Source organism: Phodopus roborovskii, unplaced genomic scaffold (genome assembly GCF_943737965.1).
Source record: "Phodopus roborovskii unplaced genomic scaffold, PHOROB, whole genome shotgun sequence".
Classification (NCBI taxonomy): domain Eukaryota; kingdom Metazoa; phylum Chordata; class Mammalia; order Rodentia; family Cricetidae; genus Phodopus; species Phodopus roborovskii.
The window spans coordinates 7830628-7854061 of record NW_026126651.1 but is presented as its reverse complement, the minus strand read 5'-3'; the positions used below and the strand labels follow the sequence as shown (position 1 = coordinate 7854061).

Genomic DNA, 23434 nt, shown 5'->3' with positions numbered 1-23434 from the left:
AGTGGCTGCTCACAGTAAAGATAAAGATCAATAAAATTATATAATTTATGATTCAAATAACAAACATGGCATGAAGTATGTGCTTATATGGCTCTTGCTCATTTGAACAACTAAATAACTTACAGATGTAATTGTCAAGTAGGAAAAGGAGGAACGTTCAAAGAAACAAAAATAGAGTGTATTTTTAATACAATAACAAAGCGGCTCAGCATTTGCCTTCATGGCTGGGTGGGTGTGAATACCTTAATAGGCTAAGACACTCATGCATTCTGGCCCAGCAAAGCCACTCAGTTAAAAGCCTCTCAAGTGGTATCCCTTGGTGCTAGAGATGGAGCCAAAATTGTTCTTTTAGCTGTGACCTTTGGAAAAGAAAACCTTTGTGTTGATGGCAATGAGGGAAATAAAGGATTATTCTAATTCCCTCTTATTAAAATCACAATGTTGCCATTCCCAGGGAAGGAGAAAGTGAAGAGAACACTCTGTTTCTGGTGTTTTCTTGTTTGTATGCGAGAACCTAATTCTATTTGGTGAATAATAATGGGTGCAATTAACCAATTTGGGTACTGAGTACTGGTCTCATAAACCGAGCTGCAAATAGCTCTGGGAATTTGGTTGTCTAACATTTTAAAATCTCTGCTTGAGAAACTAAGTTGAATGCATTTGGCTGTCACTGATATGGATAGCACTTGATTTCTTTGAAAAGGAAAAAAAAAAAATGCTGTTTTTCAACATTAGATGTGCATTCATTGAAGACTGCTGGTTGGTTTCACAGTTAACCCATAGTGTGCTACACGTTGTTCGGTCCATGGAAATTCCAAATCCAAGTCTCTGTTTGCTTTTTATATCTTAACAGAAATCACCTTGGTTAGGGAAAGTAATTTCTGCATCAAAAATAAGTTCTGAGATATGAATTTGCATCTATTAACTTTCTACAAATACAATCTATGAGGCAGAAGGAGTCAAACACTGACTTAAATCCTACCTAGTGAGTTCTTAAGATTTCAAATGCATCGGTATACGGAGTACATGGTTGGGATGGGGCTGTTGAATAGGAGAGGGAGTCTCTGGCTTTCATGTCTGAGGTCGGTTGGCTGGTATATTTGCAAAGTTTTATATAAGTGGAGCAAAACATCAAAATAAAAATGTAATGTATACAGCTCTCTGACAGATGCTATTTCTGATGGACATAAGGAGGACAGCTGAAGGTATTTACATTTTTTTACAGATTTCTTTTTGTTTTAAGTTGGTCAAACACAGGGTACCATACTTTTTTGCTTTTTATTGCATGAAATATCATATGCACACTACGGCAAGTGTCGTGAATCTGAACGGCAGAGAAGGCCATGCACACATTCCCACTGACAGCCAGAACATGATGGGCAGCATCAGCATCAGTCAGCTTGGCTGTTACTCAGGATTACTTCCTCACTCAAGCACAAAATCAAAGATTCAAACTTAAGACCATGGAGGAAGGGAGCACCCCCCCCCATGGAGACATTATTTCTCCTATTTGTCCTCATAAGTGGAATTAGAGAAGGATCATAAACCTAATAATGTTATAATATGGCAGGTTCCATTCTTTGGAATATTGGAGGGTATATGGCAGAATCATGTTAGCTGATATCAATGGTCATTAATTCTCCTGATAAAAGTTGGTAAGAGAGAGATGTAAGAATAATGTGCTTTAGGCTCATATAGTACAGCTAGTTAATGAAAGGTGAGTGAAAATGGATGAGCTACTTCAGGCCTGTATTTGGAGGGAAAAAACCTCATGAGGGAGTTCTTGGAAGAACACAGCTCACCATCTGGGATAGTTACAGGAGAGACGCAGGTAAGGACAGGAAGCAGGTAAGGGTTAGCGGCTTTTCTTTTGTGGTTCACAGTCGGCCATTGCTGGGGTAATCATCCTGTAGTCTGTTGGGGACTGTTAGGTGTTAGATAAACAACTCATTGCCAGCCATCAACTCTGAAGCAGTCAAGAGTCTAGGGAAGTAAAGTATTATAATTCAAGAACCTAAATTACTGTAGTTACTGGAATTGTCATATTAAACAAAGGCTAGGGTTTTACAAAATTGTGTGGTCCTGGCTAGCATTTAATGCTTATTCTAGTTTGGTTTCTATTGCTATGATAAACATCACAACCGAGAGCAACTCGATGAGGAAAAGGTTTGTTTTATCTTATACTCTACGTTCTGCCATGAAGGGAAATCAGGGCAGAGACCTGAGGCAGGACCTGAACCAGAGGGCATGAAAGGGTGCTGCTCACTGGCTTCTTTTTCATGGCTGTCTGGACCTGTTTTCTTGCTCAGGGTTGGTGACACCCGCAATGGACTGTGTCTTCCTACATCAATCACTAACAAGGAAAAGACCCCATAATCGTGCCTTATAGTCCAGTTTGGTGGAGACAGTTTTTCCATTGAGATGTCCTCCTCACAATACCCTGAGTCTGTGTCAGGTTGACCAAAACTAACTAGCACAATGTTCAATGAAAAAAAAATCTTTATGTATATGGAAAGTTAAGGGATTGATATTGTATTTTTTTAAGTCATAATCTATTTACATCTGGTCAAATTCTTCCACTAGCTCAGGTGCCTTACAACTTTTTTTGTAAATGGGAAAAATAGAAGACAGAGTGATTAATGTTCTTCCTTCTAATATCATTGACAGTTTCTTAGAGTTATCCACTTGGAAATTAAAATGTGATAAATCAATAAAAATAAGAAGTATAACCAGGACCCATGAACTTCAACCTGAATTTGAAAGAAATAAAGGCATGATAATTTGTAAATTGAGCTGTATATTTTTTTAAAAAAAAATACAGGTAACTTGTACATGTATTATGGTTTCTAGTTTTGTGGTTCTATGGTATTCATGAGTAAGTAAAAGAGTAGGTCTCTGTCTATATCTGTTTCTGGTGTCTTTTCTTGGGTTCTTTTTCTTCTGTTTGTTTTTTACTATTTTGATTTGCTTAGTTTTGTTTTATTTTATTATACCATATTTTATTTTTTTTTTAATTTATAATTATCCCTTAGAATCTTGCTCGTTTTCTAAAAACAGAGAAAGTATGGATCCAGATGGGAGGAAAGGCAGGGAGGAACTGGAAGGAGGTAGGGTAGGAAAATTATAATCAGGACTTTTGTATTAAAAAATAAATTCTTAATAAATAAATAAATAAATAAAGAGATAGTTTCTAAACTGTATTCAAAATAGGTTAAAAGAGATTCCCAGAAGTAGTTAACTAAACTTGTAGAACAATTATATAAAATCAGAAATAAAATAATATTAAAACATTGTGAGTATATTTATAATATACTTAATGAAAAATACACCATTGCTGACTCGTGTTTATTTATGTATTTCATACGTTAAGTACATGCAGGTGCATACACAAATATATCAGTACATTCCTTGTGAAGAATTTGAGTCTAAGAGAAGCTGACTTCTTCAAACATCTTTGGGAACATAAAATTGGTGTGAACTCTGAGAGACAATTTGCGATTATATATTACGATTTTAATGAGTTATACTTTGAGTCACTTCTCCTGTAAAAACCTGAACATTTGTCACCTATGTAGGAGATTTACTATTGTGTTGTTTGTGACAACAGAAGATTAAAATAACCCCAGTGTCTCTCAGCCAAAGAACAATGACTATACCATAGTATAGCAAATTAATAGAATTATGCAGCCGGTAATTTCAACAAGAACATTCAGACAAATCCATATCAAAATGTTACACCACTTTCTAAGTTAATTACTAAGTTTACATACAAAGTACTGGGTTTAATCATGACATTTTCACACTTACGTTCCTGAACTTTTATTCTCAGCAACCCTTCCTCTCACTGCCCCCTCCGACCTTCCAGATCCATCCCGACTGGCTTCTTTTCTGTCCCCAGATAGCTATGTGTATTGTTTTCATGTCACGTGTGTTCTGTCAACCTCTCTTTTTCTCCCCACCTGCAGATCTCTTCTTCCACCCTACATCCCCCTGTTGCTAATGAAATGGAATGTATAATGTACACAGCGTGTCATTCTTTGTGAAAAAAAAATGCAATTTCTGCATGTAAGAATATATAGAATGTGTCTAAATATGAGATCACTAACACCTCTTGCTTCTCGAGTCCTATGTGTTAGACAAAGCAGGTGGTGTGTTGGCAACACATCTCGGTTTCAGTAATTCTGATGGTTTGGTGTTAGGACCTGATAGTCTATGGGAGGACAGTGTGTGCTCAGGTTCATTCATGGAGGCAGTTATAACCTTGTGAGTGCTGCACTTTTCATATGCCAACTTACCTGTCCAGAGCCACAGAGAAACCTACTCCTTTGCTAGGCTCTTGCAGCAAGAGCCATTATTCACTACTAATCAAAATCCTGGGTGTCCTACAAGCATGTAGAGCTTCTTGAAATTAGTCAACACAACCTGCCTTACACATATACACCATGCCTTCTGTCCAAGAGGACAAGCACAGGTGCTTACATATTCTACATTTACTCCATGTGAGAGTCTGAGTCTCGAAGATCCCTAAAAGTCCGTGTGTAGAATGAGGGCTTGGTCCCATTTAAAGGAAGGATACTAGTAGGAAGTCTTACGTCACTGGGAGGTGTCTCAAAGTGATTATTGGAGTGAGAAGAAGTCCAGATGCTTTCTATCCCCGTGGTTCAAGCTTTGCAGTGACTGGCTTTGTTCTTCTATACACTCTTCCCCATCAATGCTGTCTTGAGAGGGACCAAAAAGCAACAGAAACAATGAAAGAGCCCCCCGCTGGAGGAAGGGAGGGCTGTCCAGATAAGATGAACTGCAACCACCAAGCAAAAGGGCCCTCCAACAGGCCTCATCATAACTAATAACAGAATCTACATTTCAAAACAGGATGGAGGCAAAAGCTTGTTGTCACATGACTGACATCACTGAAAAATCTCCACTGTAAATTCCAACTCTTTAAAATAAATACTGTGTGGCACAACAAGCTAAATGTCATGTGATTCCAGCAATTTCTGAAGCATGTGAACAGTACCAATCCAAGTGTGCATTTTGTTGCTGTGATAAACACTTTCACCCAAAGTAACTTGAAGAGAAAGGCTGTGTTTGGACTAGAGGTGACAATCCATCGTCACAGGAAGCCAGGGCAGACACACGGGCAACAACCTGGAGGGAGGAACTGAAGCAAAGAGTATGAGGGGCAGATGCTTACTGACTTGTACCCTCTGCTCTGTTCAATGACCTGTTTCGTAATGCCAGGCCCTCCACCCATGGTGGGCCTTCCCACATCAATTGGTGATGAAGAAAATGTGCTTTAGATATGCCCACAGTCTAGTCTGGTAGAAAGAAAAAAGAAAGGAAACACTTGAGTCCCTTACAGTAAAAATAATAGAATATTTAATGTGAAATATGAAAAAATACAAGTAGAGGAAACAGTAGGTGCCATAAAGGGAAGATTATGCTCATTTGTATAATCACTTATCACAAAACGAAACCCACTTTTCCAAATGTATTAATAATTCAATGCAGTGACTATCAAAATCGTCACTCAACTGCCTTAAGAATTTATAGGAAAAGTTAAAAGGCCAAAACCAGCCAAGCCAGACAAGATTTTAATAATAGGTTCCATGAGGGAATATGGATGTGGCTCAGTGGACAAAGCACTGTGTTATGAATGTAAGAGCAGAAGACCAAATCTATACCACTAACATGAAGGCCAGGTGGGTCTACTGGATGCCTGCATCCCGTTGCTTACAAGGTGAGGCAAGTTTTCTAGCTGGACCAGCTAAACTGGCACAGCAAGGTGAGACACCTTGCCTAGGTAAATACAGTAAAGAATGATCACATAAGGCATCCAACGGACATCAGCTCCTGACTTCCATGTGCACATCCCCTGAACACATACAATTGTGGACATACTTACTCATATACAGGGAAAATGACTCATTGATCAACACAGAATTGCCGTAAAGTCACTAAAGTCAGAAGGACAGATGGACTAAATGATGGCACCGAAGAGAATGGTCAGGAAAAGAGCTCTATGTATCAGAGAGTGTAACTGTGACAATACTCAAATCAGCAGGAGATACACACTCCAGGCAGGGGTGTTTATTAATCAAGAGCGTGAGTGGGAGGTGAATCTTCAACCTGCATCATTCATAGAGAAATCCTGGCAGTGTGGAAGCCAAAATGTAACTTTTAATCCTTTGGAGGAACGTTATGGATAACTTGATAACACTTGGGGGGGGGGTTCCTCCTGTGATGGTAAAATTAAAATAAAACAAAGTAAAATTCTGTCTTACTAGACCTGCTCTTCACTGTCTTCCTAGAATAAATTCTATTTGAGATTTTAGGACTAGAGAGAGCACTAGGACTCTAGGCGACATATTTGATCCAGTGAAAAGGAGCCTTTCATTTTTGTACTCTCTTCCCAGGAGACAAAGCAGGACAACACTCACAGGTGGGCAATCGAGGGGACAAAAGGGAGATTTACCCGTTAAACTATCTGAACACAGCATAATGCTATGGACTTCCTGTGTACACAGCTTCGTGTTTCTAAACAAATATGATCAGGGCTTGTTGTAGCACAAACATGACATAAAGTGAATCAAAATGATCCAGCACGGTCTTAGAGCCCACCTCTTACTGAACTACTTAAAAATGCCAGCCATATGCTGTGACTGTGTTATTGTAGTGTATTCATTTGGGAATCATGATGTTATACTGGAAAATTTACTGATCTTTAAAAACTTGTATCATTTTGCTACTGAAAGAAACATCTTGTAGATTTGGGATAAATATAAATATTAAATAGTTTCACATTTGTATTAGAGCTAGCATAATATGATTCAAGAGAGCACACATGATGAGCATTTTAAAGAGAAAATTTCACAATGCATTTGTTTAGCTTATTATAATAAATATAAGGCTCAGATTGGTCTTGGACCCTCTGGAGTTATAAATTGTCTTCCTTGTGTTGGTATTTTTCTTCCTTTTATTATGAAATGCAGTCAAATTCACCACAACGAACCCCACTAGAGGATAAGAACGCTCATGTTGCAGACAACATGAAACTACCCATAAGAATGCTGTATAGGTTTCCTCTGCAGATAGCATAGACAGTTTTCAGTGGGAGAGAGATTCATTCATAATATCCTTCAACCAGCTGTAGTGTAAGTCAGTTTGTGCATTAGTGTTAGGTCTTGGACCCACTGACAGTGGCTTCATATATTGTCCTGTAAGGATGGAAAAATTTAGCCTAATTCTCCCTAGACTCCGCCCCCTAGCAGTGAGTAGGCAAAAGGTCACATTCTTTACTGTTTACAACAGGGTGGTTTACCGACAGCACCTGTGAGTGAATGAACACAAGAAATGAGCCTTGTCACACCACCCAGAAGACCTAGTGAAAGCAGGCTTCCTGGGCTAAGCACAGGCTTGGATAGTTCAAATTGATTGGTCCTCACTGGATGCTATGAGATGATTGGTTTATTATGCGCAGGCTTTGTTGTAACCCTATAAAAGCTGTCTGAACCCTGTACCTAGGGTTTCCAGTCCTCTACCCCACGTGGAGTATGGCTGTGGACCCCAGTGCACTGGAATATAAAAGACCTCATGCCTTTGCATCAAGACCGCTTCTTGTGAGTGATTTGGGAGGGGAGGGGAGCCTTTCCTGAGTCGGGGTGTGAGTGTCCATGCCCTCCGCGGGTCTTACAGTCCCAGTCACACCATTGTCACCTATATTAAGGGAGTCTAGTTTGGTCTTATGCAGGTTCCCCATTTGTCATATGGGAGTCAGCTGACTCTGCGGGCTTCCCCATCATGGTCTTGACTCCTTCGTTTATATTATTGCTCCCCACCCCACTTTGATTGAACTCCAGGAGCTTGGCCCATTGGTTAGTTGTGGATTTCTGCATCTGCTTCTATCTGTTTCTGGAAGAGGGTTCTAACTTCTCTGGGGTTGTGGATTGTAGGCTGGGTATCTTTTGCTTTAATTTTGGTATCCACTTATGAGTGGGTACATACTATAAGAAAAGTAAAAACCCACAAACATCTCTCTCTTTTTTTTCCATGACAAAATATCGAAATAAGCACATTTCATGGGATTTTCATTTGCATTTTTATTTTAAACATTAGCACAAACATGCTCTGTTCTAATTTTGAAATCTAACACAATCTTAATAAAATTCACACAAGCACAAGACACCCCAAGGCTCGAATTAGGAGATTATTAATATGTTATATTATTTTCATGATGACCTTAGATAAAGATCTTATTATCTTATTCTTCCAAGTGATAAAACGGTATTAGAGGTGTTGGGACCATATATGGAATGCATTCCATAATGCCACATGTTCAGAGAGCTCAGAGCATTTCTTTTGTCCTACATTCATTTAGTTTACTAGCTACAGGATGACTGGGCAGGCCCCAGTGGTGAATGGCTCTCATCTAAATAACAATAGGCTTGGGTCCAGACAGCTTCACACTCTTGAAGACAGAGAGAGTTGGAGCAGTTCGGGAGTGCCTTTCAGATTAGGGAAAGTAATTGCTACTTGTCCTTTATACATAACAGGAGTTCTCTGCAACTGCCCCCTCCTTTGATTGCTTACTTAAGTTTGGAGGTGTGAAATAAACGGGGCACTCAGTATAGACTGAATCTGCTCTCCTGGCGACTATCCTGTGTTTTCCTCTCCTAATTCTATTAGCTGGCCTTTCCCTCATCCACATCAGGAACGAACCTGGGATTGCTTGACTGGTTCCGATAGCAGCACTGCAGAAATAGCTTCCAACGTAGATGAAGGCAGGCTACAGAGGGAATTCCCTTAACTCACAGATATAATAAGACTTCATTTAATGATGGTGATCACTTGTGTACCCTAGGGACCTCTCACCTGAAAAAGGCACAGCTGTAGCCAGTGTTGCCAATGTACACCGCCGGCTCACCATCCCAGTCCCTTGCCTTACCTCCTAGACTTTTAGAGCGTGCTTTTGCCTATAGTACTTTAGCATATCTAAAGTCTTTCAGATGTCATCACAGGCCAAAGAAAAAACTCCTCGTACATCCTTTGATTAAGCAAGCTTCATAATTGTTCCTGGAACTGCCTGTTCTGATCAGGTTTGCTCTCAAAGTCATTGGTAATCAGCATTGCTGTGACATTAAAGTTGGAATACTAATGATGAGAAATGGAAATGAGCATGCTTTTAGCTTTCAGCACAATCTTATTTGGAATAGTCTGCTAACAAGTTGGCTGTCTTCTGAAATCTCGTGATCATTCTGCAATGCTGCCTCATTTTTCGTAGCTTGAAATGTATTCTATAGGGGAAGAATGATAATTTTTCCTTATCCTTTGTATGTTTTCGGTTGCAACAATCCCGTCAAGTAAATGGTGAAGCAATAATGATAATGAGTATGATAGATACATGGAAGAACACCTAAGATATGGAAGCTACCAGTGTCTATGATTTAGCCCAATAGAGGCTCTCCTAAAAAGTACATTGTTGTCTTCTATTTTTGAGACTCACAATGTAATTTTATCATGTCTCTTTCCCATTTCCTCCCTGTGAACCTTCCTATAAGTCTCTCCATGCTCTCTTCCAAATTCATGGCCAAATTCATGTTATTACACGAATATTTGTATGTGTATACACCTATAGGTTCCTAAATGCAACCTATTCAGACTGCAAAATGTTACTTGCATGTATGTTGACTGGTCTCATTGGTATGAGACAACCAACTGCTGTGCTCTTCCCTGGGGAAGACTATTTTTCCTGCTCTCGGCATTCCTTAGTTGTCTGTAGTTCTGTGTGTGGAGTCAGGGTCTCCTGGAGTTTTGCAGTCCACCTGGCAATCTAATGGTGTCCTTGTTCAACTACTGTGTAAGCAGAAATGTTGTCAGTCTCTATGGCTGTAGCTTCTGACTTCCCTAGGAGACACACACACACACACACACACACACACACACACACACACACAACCCTTGTCCTCTGATCTTTATAGTTTTTCTTTCCCTTCCACAATGCTCCCCGAGTCTTAGATATGGGAATGTTTTATAATGTATACACTCTTCTCCCGAACTGGTTGTGGTTTACTGTAATAATTTCTGTTGTAAAGAGGAATGTTTTTAACGAGGGGTGAGAATTACACTTAGCTGTTGGTACAAAGACAGCTATTTAGAGTGTTGTTAAAGATAATGCTGGGTTAGTAGCATGGTGGTAATTAAGTTCTCCCGCATTATCCATGACTGTTTGAGCCCAATGTAGTTGACTAGATCTCCAGTACCAGGCATAATTTTCCTGTTGTTTAGTAGTTTTTACGTCCAATTAGAGAGCTGTTGGCTTCCACCAACATATATATGCCACCAATATAGCCTTAGGGTTCTTTTGCTATGCTGGTCATTATTATGATTCATAGATATCATGGCTAGCAGGTAGGAATGTATAAAAAAGAAAGGGAGCTATGATCCTTTAAGGCTAGAGGTTTAGGACAAGGTGTATAAACTGTAAGAGTTAACCAGAGCAGCTCATTAATGCTGATCTCTCCTGAGCAATGAGGGTCTAAAGCTAACTCCACAAATCACTCTTTCTTTTCCCTGGTAGAAAGGTGAGGTAACATAATTTCATATCTTTAATTCTGTCTCCAGTATGTGGGAAAACATTAGAAAAAAAGGGCAGGTCTTTCAAATCTATTACTTCTTAATTGCTTTCAGCTTAATAATTAGCTCTAGTTCTGGGTGGTATTTTCTGGTCTCAAGGAATATGAAAGGATTAATTAAAATGCAAGATTAAAAATAATAGTACAGGGTTATTTACCTTCCAAAATAGATTAAATATAACAACATTATTCTGTAATGAATTTGTGTGCAGACATTTAAATATAAATGCATCTCACTTAAATATAGTGAGTAAAATTCATATATTTATTAATCCATATGTCACTTATTTATGCATGTATAGTAATTCATACAACTTTGTGTGTCCCACATTATTCACAAATGTGAATAGTATTTAAATTAATCTCTGTAAAACTTAGAAATGATCTGAATTTTGACTGTGTCGACCTTTCCCCTGAAGACTTAGTGGTTATAAGTTAGACATCGAGTTTATGCTGTCTTTAATTGTCAGTCTGTGTTGTGAGATGTGGTTTGTTCTGCAGAGCAGACATAATCAGACGCTACAGCTTCATTTCAGAGCTACAATGTTCCACTGAAATGTCTTTTTATCTGGGTCAAAATTCAACCAGCCTGGTTCTGTATTCTCATGGAGACTTTGCTCTTTTGAACGTGTCTGTGAGACAGACTATCGTCTGGCCACCATTACAGTGTCGAACTCTTAACATTAGAGAATTTGTCAAATTTTCATAAATAATGTAACCTTCCTTTTCTGGTTTCCTTTCTTCCTTCCTTTCTTTTTTTGCTAAATTTATTTGTTGTACATCCCAACCACAGTTTCCCCTAGCTCCTCTCCTCTCATCCCCTCCCCCTACCGCTCCTCTGAAGGCTGCACCCCAATACACCCCTCTGTTACTGTTTGGAAATGGGCAGGCCTCTCGTGGGTATCAACAAAGCATGGCCTATCAAGTTGCAGTAGGACTAAGCTCCTTCCCTTGTTTTAAGTCTGGGAAGGACAACCCAATGTAAGGGACAGGTTCTCAAAGTTAACCAAAGACTTAAGGACAGCCCCGGCTCCCACTGTTAGGAGTTCCACAGTAGACCAAGGTACACCACTATCACATATATGTAGAGAGCCTAGCTCAGTCCTGTGCAGGCTCCCTGTTTGAGGGCTCAGACTCTGTGAGCTCCTATGAGTCCAGATTAGTTGATGCTGCTTGTTTCCTTGTGCTGTCCTTGACCCCATTGTTTCTGACTTTCCTTCTTCCCTCTCTACAGCAGGATTCCGTGAGCTCCGTCCAATGTCTGGCTGTGGATCTCGGCATCTGTTTCCATCAGTTACTGGATGAAGGCTCTGTGATGGCAATCGGGGTAGTCCCCAGTCTGTGAATAGCAGAATATCATGAGGCATCATGACATTAAGGTTTGTTTTTCTCCATTCCTGTTTGGTTCCATCTTAGGTCTCTGAGCCATCCAGCTTCTCGGTCCTGGCACTCCAGGCTTGTCAGGGATGGGCTCACTCTCATGCCATGAGTCTGAGGCTGGACCAGTCCCAGAGTCTCTGTAACACCCTTATTCCCCCACAAGTCCTTGGCAGTTTTTTCAAACATTTATATCTTATAATTGAATTTGTTTTCTATAGAACAAACTTTGGATTAGTCTTCATTTATAAGCCATAGGGGGACTCTTGAGATCCAATGAATCCCAAGTTTTTAGTGAATGCTTTTAAAGTTCTTCTTCTTTCTGTGTTGCTTCCCGCAATCCTGTGTTTAGTTTCCTTCAGAAAGACATTTCCATATTTCATTCATGTTTGCATTAGTACACCTCGCTTTGCCATTCTGTTATTTTTGGTATCCTTTTATTTTGTGATTTGACTTCCAGTAGTATCTCATTTTTGCATGGAAAGACAATTGCTTTTAATGAAGTGCCACATCCCATGTCATTTATAAGTACCTTCAATTAATTTTTAACATTTGCTTTTATCATTGAGCTCTATTATTTGTTTCCTTAACTTACATTCTCAAATGAAACTGTATAGGTCACAAATAGAGCTTATTTCCTTATTCTTTGTTTTTTCAAGGAGTTTAAAAAATTTAATTGTATGAGTATTTTGCCTCCTTGCATGTATGTGAATCATGCTTGCGCCTATTGTCTGCAGAGGCTCGAAGAGGTCAAACTATCTCCTGTCGTTGTAGATGGTTGTGAGCTTCCATGGGAACTGTATCTGAGCCTTTTACCAGAGCATCCAGGATTCTTAACTGCTGACTGATCTCTCCACTCCTCCATTAGTTTCTTTTTAAATTCCCTTATGCTTCTGTCTTACATACTTCCGTGATGTTGGGATTAAAGATGTGAGCTATAATTTTCTTTTAGACAAATTCAATCTTGTGTAGGTCTGGATGGCTTTGGACTCATAGAGATCCCTCTATCTCTTAATCCCTAGTCCTAGGATTAAAGGTGTGCACCACTACCTCCTAGCTTCTGGCTGCTGGGATTAAAGGTATGTGCCTGGCTTCTATGGCTTGTGTTTGACTTTGCTTTCTGAACCCTCAGGCGAGCTTTAATAAATCATAAACAATATCTCACCACACTTAATATCACAATATCCTCAGTGAATTTTGATTTTAACATCTCATCGTGGATCTCTTAGCTTGGCCTAATAACCCTTCTGATATTTACTTTATCTGGGATGGATGTAGGTACCATCTTTCCTGTGTTAGTACTGAATAGAGTATCCTTTGCTATTTTCTTACCTTTATCTGCCATTTTATATTTTAGGCAGACAGCGTGCAGAGTATAATTTGCTCCTTTTAAAGCAACCTAATTTGATACTCTCTGTTTTCCAGCGTATTGTTTAGGCCAGATAAATTACCTGCATGATAAAGCCTTTTCAGCTCAGTAATTTTGCTGCCTTTTTTTTCTTTTTTTGAAATTAATTCTTCCAATAAAAACATTCATGTTCTCCTTTTTTGTGTGTGTACTGGTTTCCAGTATTTGATTATTTTAACATGTTTTTTTCCCTGGTGACTATTTTATTCCTTTTAGCAATTCCTTTATGAGCTAAGTTATTAACGTCTAAACTTTCTAAACCTTGTGTTACTGTGTGATCACGTAAGGAATTTTCCAATTAACTATATCAGGGGAGTTTGTTTTTGTTGAAATGTAGCAGCTATCTCTTGGTTTTTAGTTGTAATGCTCCTCACTCCCATCTCGTACTTTCACTGGGTCTGAGTAGAAGCTGGAGCACATCCACTTTAGTGCCTCTGGAGATGAGGAGTTCTGACTTTGCACTTGCTGCCTACTGAGCAAATCCTGTCTCCCTCAACTTGTGAAGGATACTGTTCTTGAATGGAATGTTTGAGGGTGGAAGTCTTTTCCTGAAGCTTCTCAGTGATGCTACAGTTCTTGTATGTCTTCACTCTTCTCTGATTTCAGTCACTGTGATACTTGAGTTTATCCGTAGATTGTTATTTTCCTTTAAACCACTTTCGAAATCTTTCTCAGCAACTTTCTTACGATGTATGTAAGGGTGGTTTTTGAGTGTCTATTTTGACCAGGCCAATGTCCACGGATGGCTGCTTATCAAGTTTTATACATTTAAGGACAGCATGTCTGTTTACTTTTCAGGGTATTCTTCTTACCATCTTCCTCTATTTCTTCAGACTACAATGACACAGGTTCTAGGCTGGTTGGTTTTCCAGCAATTCCCAGAGTTGATGCTGGTCCTCATCACTCCTTGCTCCTTTCTTCTTTCTGTTTAAGTTCTGGGAGTTTCTGTTTGCTAACATCTTTTTTTCCCCACTTGTTTGCTTGTGTTCTTCTTCATTCTGCTTTTCCAGATCATCTATTACATTTTTGTCCTGCAATATTCAGACCTATTCTTCCATTTTGTCCTTTTTAATACCTCTTTTTAAAAATCTGTCTTTAAACACATTTGGAGTGTGTTGAATAACAGCTGCTTATAGTCTCGTTGAATTCTTTCACTGAGGTTATTATCTTTCAACTTCATAACTAGTGGATTGCATGTTTTTCCCCCCTTGATTGCTAACTTTTATTCTGCATTGGATGTTTTACATATTTTTACATGGGGGGCAGTCCTGTGAACATATTTTCCTCTTTCTTCTACATCATGTTGACTTAACAGACAACAAGACTTCATATATAATTCATGCTCCTTCTAACATCTATCTCCCATTGTAGCTGAGGTCATGGATACCTGGCATGCTTCTTTGGCCCCGTCTTACTCATCCACAGCTAAAGATAAGACAGTTTACCATTGGTTTATAAACCAATTTCAGTTTTTCTCTTCCAACTGTGGTGGTTAATCTGCGCAGTATCTGATTCAACTATAAGATAAGATTTTGGGCTCATCTATGAGGGTTTCTCTTGTTTAAGTTATCTGTAATGAGAAGACCACTCCAAATTTGGGTGACACCTTCCAGTGGCATCCACATAAAAGGTGATCCAAAGGGGAAAATGATTTCCCTCCCATTGACTTTATATTTTGCTGGTAAGTTCGTAAACATGTAGCCTTTTGCTGCTATTGTGGGCATGGCCATATTCCTTTACTGATATCTGAATACAGCTGCTTTAGGTATCCAGCATGTACTAAGCCCATCTTTCCAGGAGCTCTCCAGACCTTCAGTACCAAGCTGGTATTACTAAGGCATCTGGCCTTACAAAATGAACAGCTGCCTGGTTCTCAGCATCTTCAGTGTGAGGATAACCATTGCAGGATGGCACACACTTTAGCTGTAAGACAATCGTATAACCTCATTCTACCAGTCTGTTCCTCTGGAGAAACCCAATATTATTTTTTTAAATATAATTTGAATACTACCTCCTAAGCTCCAGTTTTAATGAGTATCTTTTATGCTCATTGCTGAGAAAGATGAATTTGTCTTGGAGTTTCTCCTTACTATATGACTACAGCACTGGGTAAAATGTGCTTTCCCTAGCAATAGACACATGGGGAAAATGGAAAGTAGCCCTCTCCAAACTGTTCTGAACTTGTTCCTTCACACTTTTGAGCCTCTTTGCCATGAGTTAAAAGTCATGAGTTTTGGCAAATGCTCTGGTCATGCTCCATACACTTCCTGCATTTGACATGGAAACGTGTTCCTGGGTTGGAGCCTGCCATCTCTCTGAGAACCATGGTTTTCAATTCAGCTTAAAGAACAAATGAGTCAGAGACCAGTACATTTAAATATTTGTGTTTATTTATTCTGCCATATCAGGATGGATGGGAAGGAAGATAGTACAAATGAAAAATTGCCAGGATTATAATTTTCTCTCCATTGGAACATATTAATAAGACAGTGCTCAGTCAAGCATAGCAAATCGAAATAAGGAAAGGATCATGGGCAATGATGCAGATGGGATCATCTTAATAGCTCATCTATTGTTAGCTTCCTCATGGCAGAGTACCACAAACACCCAAGGAAACTGAAAATCTAACTGTGGAGAGCATAAAATAGACTTTGATGAGACTTCCTTCCAGGGAGTTTAACAAAACAGTGAATTTTGTATTGTGACATGATTTGAATCTGTCTTTCAAGAACTGACAGACTAGAGGAGTTTAGAAATTGAGATGTGTTGAATTACGACCTGCCTATACATGTTGTGATTTTCATGGGGTTAGAAGAGAAGTAGATGGAAATCTGTGTAATTTTGAGTTTTTTGAAGCATTCCAGCCAGTAAATAGAACCAAACAATAGAACCAAAGCTCTGACTTTAAAATAGGCATAGTCTCTATTACCTAATGCTTAGAATCCTTCATTAAAAAAATGAGTTGACCTCGTTAACATTTTGCATGTTTTTGTGTCTACCTGGAGAGATAACCAAGAGTTGTGTGTGTGTGTGTGTGTGTGTGTGATTGTAAATTGTGTATTCATGTGTATGTATCTGTGTGTGAGAGGGTGTTTCTGTCTAGGTGTTTGTATTGTGTGTATGTTTATCTCTATATATGAATGGGCATTTCTGTATGCTTTTCTCTGTGTTTGTATATGTATCATGTCATTTAACTTTTATGTACCTATTTGTCTGTCAGTTAATTGTGCGTGCGAGTGTGCATGTGGGCATGTGCATACATTGTGTGTGTGAGTACATATGTGGCTATGCATGTGTATGTATGTGTCATGTTTATGTGTTGCTGTGATAACATTGCTCGATAAAAGGAAGCTGAGGGAGAAGGAGTTATTTATTTTTGCTTCACAGTTTGAAGTGAAAGTCCATCTTGTTGGGCAAATCTCAGCAGCAGGAGGTTGAAACAGTTTGTAACCCTGCATCCCAATCAAGAAACAAAGAATGATGAGTGCTTATGGTCAGCTAGATTTTTCTGTTTTATTCTGCCTAGGACCCCATCCTACGGAATATTGCTCCCCATATTTAAGGCAGGTCTCCCATCTCAATTCGTTTAACAAATATGATCCCTCACAGACACACCCAAGACTTACCCTAAGTAGATAATCCCTTAGAGATATGGCTTTTTTCTCCCCTAAGTGATTTTTAATATCATCAAATTGACCATCAATAGTATCTCATAACAGTGTGTGTGTGTGTGTGTATCTGTGTGTGCCCGTGTGTCTATGTGTGTTCATGTGTGTGAGTGTGTGTGTGTCTGTGTGTGTGCAGATATGCATGTGTCTCCCTATAGGCTTTTGCTAAAAAGCACTTACCAAAAAAAAGAAAAGAAAATTAAAAATCTTAGAAGCTAAATAAAATCTTCTGATTTCTGTTTTTACTGTTGTTTGTGAAATAAAACAAATTTTAACTGATTAATTTAATGACTGCGTGTTTTTTAAGAACACTACCTTCTGAATTGTAACGGCTGAGCTCCTGGGATCGCTTCGAGGCTTCGCCAGAAGACAGGATCCTACCCTTTGGTGACATGGAACAGATGTAAAGAAAACTGTGTTCCCAGGCCTGTTAAAGACCACAGGTCCGTTTTGTCCAAAACGAGCCTTGGTGATAGAGCAGATTCCTTCTCAGAACCTAGGACTGGCTAGCAGTGGCCAGGCCTAGCAGATCCTGTGTCCCTTCACAAGCACAGAAAGTTGTCTCAGCTCAGAAGCCAGTGCCAAAGCATTTGCCAGCTGCCAGCGTTCCTCGGCCGGTGTCCCAGCTTAGTAACCCCGAGAAGAGTGAGCAGCCACCACCCGCGGACTCTGAAAATAATTATCAGTCATCAAAGCAGAAAAATGAAGACTCAAAAAAGCAGGAGACCCTGGAAGACTTTGACACTGGCCTCACCCACTGGGTAAAGGAAAGTTTGGAAATGTCTATTTGGCAAGGGCAGCTTAAAACACAGCTGGAGAAGGCAGGGGTGTAGCACCAGCTTTGAAGGGAGGTGGAGATGCAGTCCCACCTGCGGCATCCCAACATCCTCAGGCCGTGTGGCTATTTCCATGATGCCACCACAGTTCAACTAATTCTAGAATACGCACCGCTTGGGGCAGTCTATAGAGAGCTCCAGAAACTCTCCAAGTTTGATGAGCAGAGGACACTGTTAACATTACAGATTTGGCAAACGCTCTATCTTACTGTCATTCAAAGAGAGTCATCCACAGAGACATTACGCCAGGTTACCTGCTTCTTGGGCCAAATGGAGTGTTGAAGATCTCCCACTCCGGGTGGTCTGCTCATGCTCCATCTTTCAGGAGAACCGCACTACGAGACACCCTGGACCACCTGCCTGTCCCCCAGAAGATGATTGAAGGTCCAGTGCACGTTAAGAAGGTGGACCTCTGGCGCCTGGGTGTCCTCTGCTATGAGTTCCTAGTTGGGATGCCTCCTTTAGAGGCACACACCCACCAGGAGACCTACAGAAGGATATCGCGGGTTGAATTCTCCTTCCCTGCTTTGTGACTGAGGGAGTCAGGGACCTCATGTCAAGACTGGTAAGGCACAACTCAAGGCAGAGGCTCACACTAGCAGAGGTTCTTGAGCATCCCTGGGTCACAGCTAACTCCTCAAAACTGGCCAAAAAAAAAAAAAAAAAAAAAAAAAAAAAAAAGAGCTAACTAGCAAATCATCATAGGGAATCTGGAGCCATGGCCTTCTTGCTGCTGTGACCTCCTCTGGACCATCAGCACTCTCCTCAGAACATCCTGCTGAGGCAGTCCCTGGCCTTGCATCCAGGAAGCCCCACCTGAGCACGTGACATTGCCCAAGCCCCAAGAACCACGCTGCTTTTCCTGGTTCAGCAATCTGGAGGGAAGGCCTTGGATTTCACTCGGGTGTTTCTACATGCTAAAGGCTGTTTATGTTGTTGTGCCGTGTACACAAACATGTTAAATGTATAAGTATGCGTTAAAAAAAAAAAGAACACTACCTTCTATAATATACTGTCCCCTCTTGAAAAGATGGACATGTAGTTGGAGAAGTCTTTCTGGCTGCAGGAAAAAAGGGAGTTCCAGGTCCAGCAAAAGAAAAGCAAAGAAAACAAGCTAACAAACAAACAAACAAACAAACAAAAAAAAATAAGCCAAACCAAAACTAACCAAACAAACAAAAAACTTGCATGGAAGAAGCAAGGCCCAGGGAAGTAGAGGAAGGTACTGTGTATGTTTATCTGTCCCCACACAGACAAGCAGACGCTCACTAATAACTGGGCTGACTTGCATGGAAAGATGAACTTGGCAGGATTGATGTGGTTAAATATCCTGGCATATGGGATTGAGGTTTGAACCCAAGTTTGTCTGATGAAATCAACGGGGTCTTTCTAAGAGGCAGCTAAGAACAGTCAGTTGTGGTAAGAGATGAGATAAGAAAAGCTTAGGTCATGGTCTGGAGAAGATGGAAGATTCTGGATTCCTGCTTTGAAGACTAGGAAGGAACCATGAGACAGGGGAATTCCATCCCTTCTAGGGGCTGATAAGAATAATGAAACACAGTGTTTTCTGGAGCCCATGGGACAGAGCAGACCTGGTGGTGTCTGGATTTTAGCTGAGTGAGGCTGACTTGAACCTCTAAGTTCATAACTGAAAGGCATCCAATCTGTATAGTTTCATCCAATGTGCTTGTGTCCGTTTTCAGCAGAAAATAGCATCCGCCTGATAAAACTTGTAGGCTTTGTTACTACATTCCTCCTTCATTTCAAGTATTCAGTACTAGGCTTCCCTATCTCCCCACAAAAGATCCAAGGTACACAATACTCACTTAACATGATTCGAAGATGAAAATATGTTACCATTCACACAGTCAGTTTCAGTGGCAAAAGCTGTGTGATATGGGTTCCTTGCTTATGCAGACTAGTCCACCAATCCATCAATCCTTCTCCTTTGATTCCGTTCGTCCTGGGATGATGGCTGTGTAACATAACCAGGCCCATTGGTCATTTCCCCCCATTCTAAGAGGGCTTCTATTTCTTCTCTTGGATGTAATTACTTGGCCAGCATATTCTGATAAACATTACTCCCGTAACCTTGATGAACCATGCTTATGAGCAGGTAGAGTAAGCCTCCTGTGTTTGGGTCATGGTTCTAACCTCCTGAGATTAGGCATGATTGTTACTTCCTGTAGGGAACAGTTCCTATTTCCTGGATTTATGTCATGGCTCCTGCTTCCTCTCCGTAACTCAGAGTTTCTGTTTCCTGTGTTCAGGGTGTAAGAAACCAAATGAGTCCTCTGTCTCGCCATTAAAATATGATAATTTTTCTATAATTAAAATTAAAGAAGCTATAAATGTATGTTCTTTCTATAGTAAAATATACCTGTAATCTCTGAAACATGAGACCTTCAGGGCTAAACCTTAAGAAGACATAAAAGCTCTGGTCTAAGGCTATTTTTATCTTCTTTGTGTGAGCCTCTATGGCTTCATGTTGGGTGTGGTCAGGTTCTTCTGCCCACTTTGCCTAGGCATAATATTTTTCTAGCAGTTACTGAGGATCTGTCAAGAGCTCAAGAGGTTGGTTAGGTTGATATTTACACTGACTATTCCCTCAGTGAAAGAACCTTCATATTTATTTTTCAAGACATCCATAGTTAATATTGATGCTTACTATGGATGGTGGGAAACAAATATATGTACACATGTTTTTGCATGTGTATCCCAAAACTTATGCACATAATTTCATCTATCTTCATGAGACATTGTGATACGCATTGTACTCCCAATTTGACTCGTTACGATCCTGTACCTTGAATTGTAAGGGCTAGACATACTCCCTAAAGCATCCTTTTCCTCTACTTATTATTACCATAGCCTACATATCCCCGTATTTGAAACTTTAAAGGCCCTTGTCTCAGATGTTCTCATTAACTCTGAAGCACAGAAGTAAAACAGAAACAAAAACATGTAATCATCTTACATTATCATGTTCATTTTGATGTTGAAGGTATGCCATTTCCCCCAAATTCGCTTCAGGCTGTTTACTTCTGGGTGAATTCTATGGAAAACCTTTGATCTAGTGAAATTTGACTAAATTTTAAAATAAAGAAATAGAGATAATCTAACATTCAGCACTTGATGGACATCCATTGTACAGTGCATATCACAGTCAAATAGAGGGTTCTCTAGTGACCACCATGACCCTGTGGTGCAATAATCTCAGCAGCTCAAGCACAAATTCAAAGACGGGTCTTTCAGAAATAAAGCATGTAAGGACATTGCTGGAGCAAGTCGTACATAGACATATACCATCCTTTTTTAAATTAAGCTTCTCATTCTTTGAAGAAAATGCTGATTTAGGCCTAAAACTAATTGACAAGCTTGAAATATATGCATCTTTAGAATGGCTTTGGTCTGGCTTATAAAACTGTACAGGTATGCTCTGTTAGTAGAATGCTTGCCTAGTATACAAAGCCTTAAACTTCATCCCCCAAAACTGGGCATTGGTGGTGCACAACCTTTAATCCCAGCACTCAGGAGGCAGAGGCAGGCAGATTCTGGGATTCTAGGCCAGCCTGTTCTAGAGAGCTAGTTTCAGGACAGGGTCCAAAACAATACGGACAAACCCCATCTTGAAAACCAAAACAAACAAAAAAAGTTCACCCCAGTACCACATAAAACAGAGAAAGGTCATACATACTTATATCACTCCATCACTCATCAGCAGTAGGTCGTGGAAGGGAATCAAGACTCCCCCCCCTCTCTGCAGATTAAATGCCCTCTGTACATGAACAGTAAGCACCATGCTTTCCCCCCTAATTTGCTCCTCCGAATGTCTGGTTCCTCTCAGGAACCTCTGGTCATTCTCGTGCATGTCCAATAATTTACTCTGGCCCTTCTAATATAAAGATGTCTTCTAGGAGAACAATGCTTTCTTAATGGTCTTGAAGTAGATGAGACTCCTAAAATTAGATAGCTTTAAGATGCTATCAATAGGAAGATAGGAAGATAGAGTCAGGGCAGGAATAGATGAGAGAGAGAGAGAGACCATAATAGAGGGAGCCATTATAGGTTTGAAGAGAAAACTGACTCTAGAAAAATGTCCAGAGACCTACAAGACTGACCCCAACTAACAATCTTAGCAACAGAGCAAAAGCTACCATAAATGCCCTTCCTTGATAATGAGATTGATGACTAACTTATCCACCATCTAGTAGCTGATGGAAAAAGAAGCAGACACCCACAGCTAAACACTGAGCTGAACTGGAATCCAGATGCAGAGAAGGAGGACAAGAACAGGTTGCAGAAACACACAGAGATAGCTGACCTGAACAAGGAGGAGCTAATGGGTCCCCAGACTAATAGCTGGGAATCCAGTATGGGACTGACTCAGATCCCCTGAACATGGGTCTCAGCCAGAAGGACTGAGCAGTCCAAGGGACCTCAGACAGTGGAACCAGGATGTATTCCTGGTACATGAAAGGACTTTGGGAGCACACTTTCCGTGAAGGGATACTCCCTTAGCCTAAAGGCAGGAGGGCCTAGACCCTACTCCAAATGACTTAACAGATTTTGATGGTCCCTCCTGGAAAGCATCACCCTGCAGGTGGAGGGGGATGGGGCGGTGGGATGGGAGGGTGGATAGGGGTATAGGAGGGTGAGAAAGAAGAAGGAAGGGAGGGAGGGAGGAAAGGAGGGAGAGGGAACTGGGATCTATATGTAAAATAAGATAAATAAATAAATAAATAAATAAATAGGCCTTGCTTCTTAGATTTCATGCTTTTTCATGGGACTCTCACAGAGATCAGGTGTAGCATCTATGGTGTGTTTTGCTAACAAGACTAATTCACCAAAGTCTTTAACACCTGTGTGTTTTTACATGTAAGGGAAGCTCACCATCTTTCCATGAGAGCACTAAGTCCTTCAGATAACTTAGAACCAAGGAACTGAGTTCTGGAGTCTCATGATAATGACTGAATGGAGGATGCAGCTACTTAACAAGTTTACAAAGACTCACCGCTTCTCCCTCAACATAAAGATAACAGGAAGGAATTAAACAGCAAAGGAGCACAGAAGAAGCAAATGGTAACAGCAACAAAACCAAAACAACAACAAAATACAAGAACAACAAACAAAGAAAAGCTTTGCACACCCAAAGAACCATGACTGCAAAACTATAAACGCAAAGGTGACGTCTACAATGCAATTTGAAAACCTGAGGGAACTCTTGAAATGGCACTCTGTGGAGTGTCTTGTTTTACCCAAGCAATAAGGAGACTGAAAATTCTGTTCTTACTTCCACAAACATTTTTCCAGGATTTTCTTCATACATGACCACAGTAGAGAAAAGTGGTAGAAAGTTACAGGCAATGTGGTGATCAGAGTGGAGAGAGGGGATTGACGAGATGCAAAAGTCAGGGTTAGAGGCTTACGTGGTTTTCAACCGCCTATGGATAGGAGGAATGGACACACTCCATTGTTGACCCTGATTTTCTGCCTGTGATAAGCTTTGGGTAA

General features: G+C 40.2%; 1 pseudogene; it reads left to right on the top strand.

Moving 5' to 3' along the window:
- The first annotated feature begins 5619 nt into the window (after positions 1-5619).
- Positions 5620-23434, top strand: part of LOC127213798 (aurora kinase A-like) — a 34250-nt pseudogene continuing 16435 nt past the window's right edge.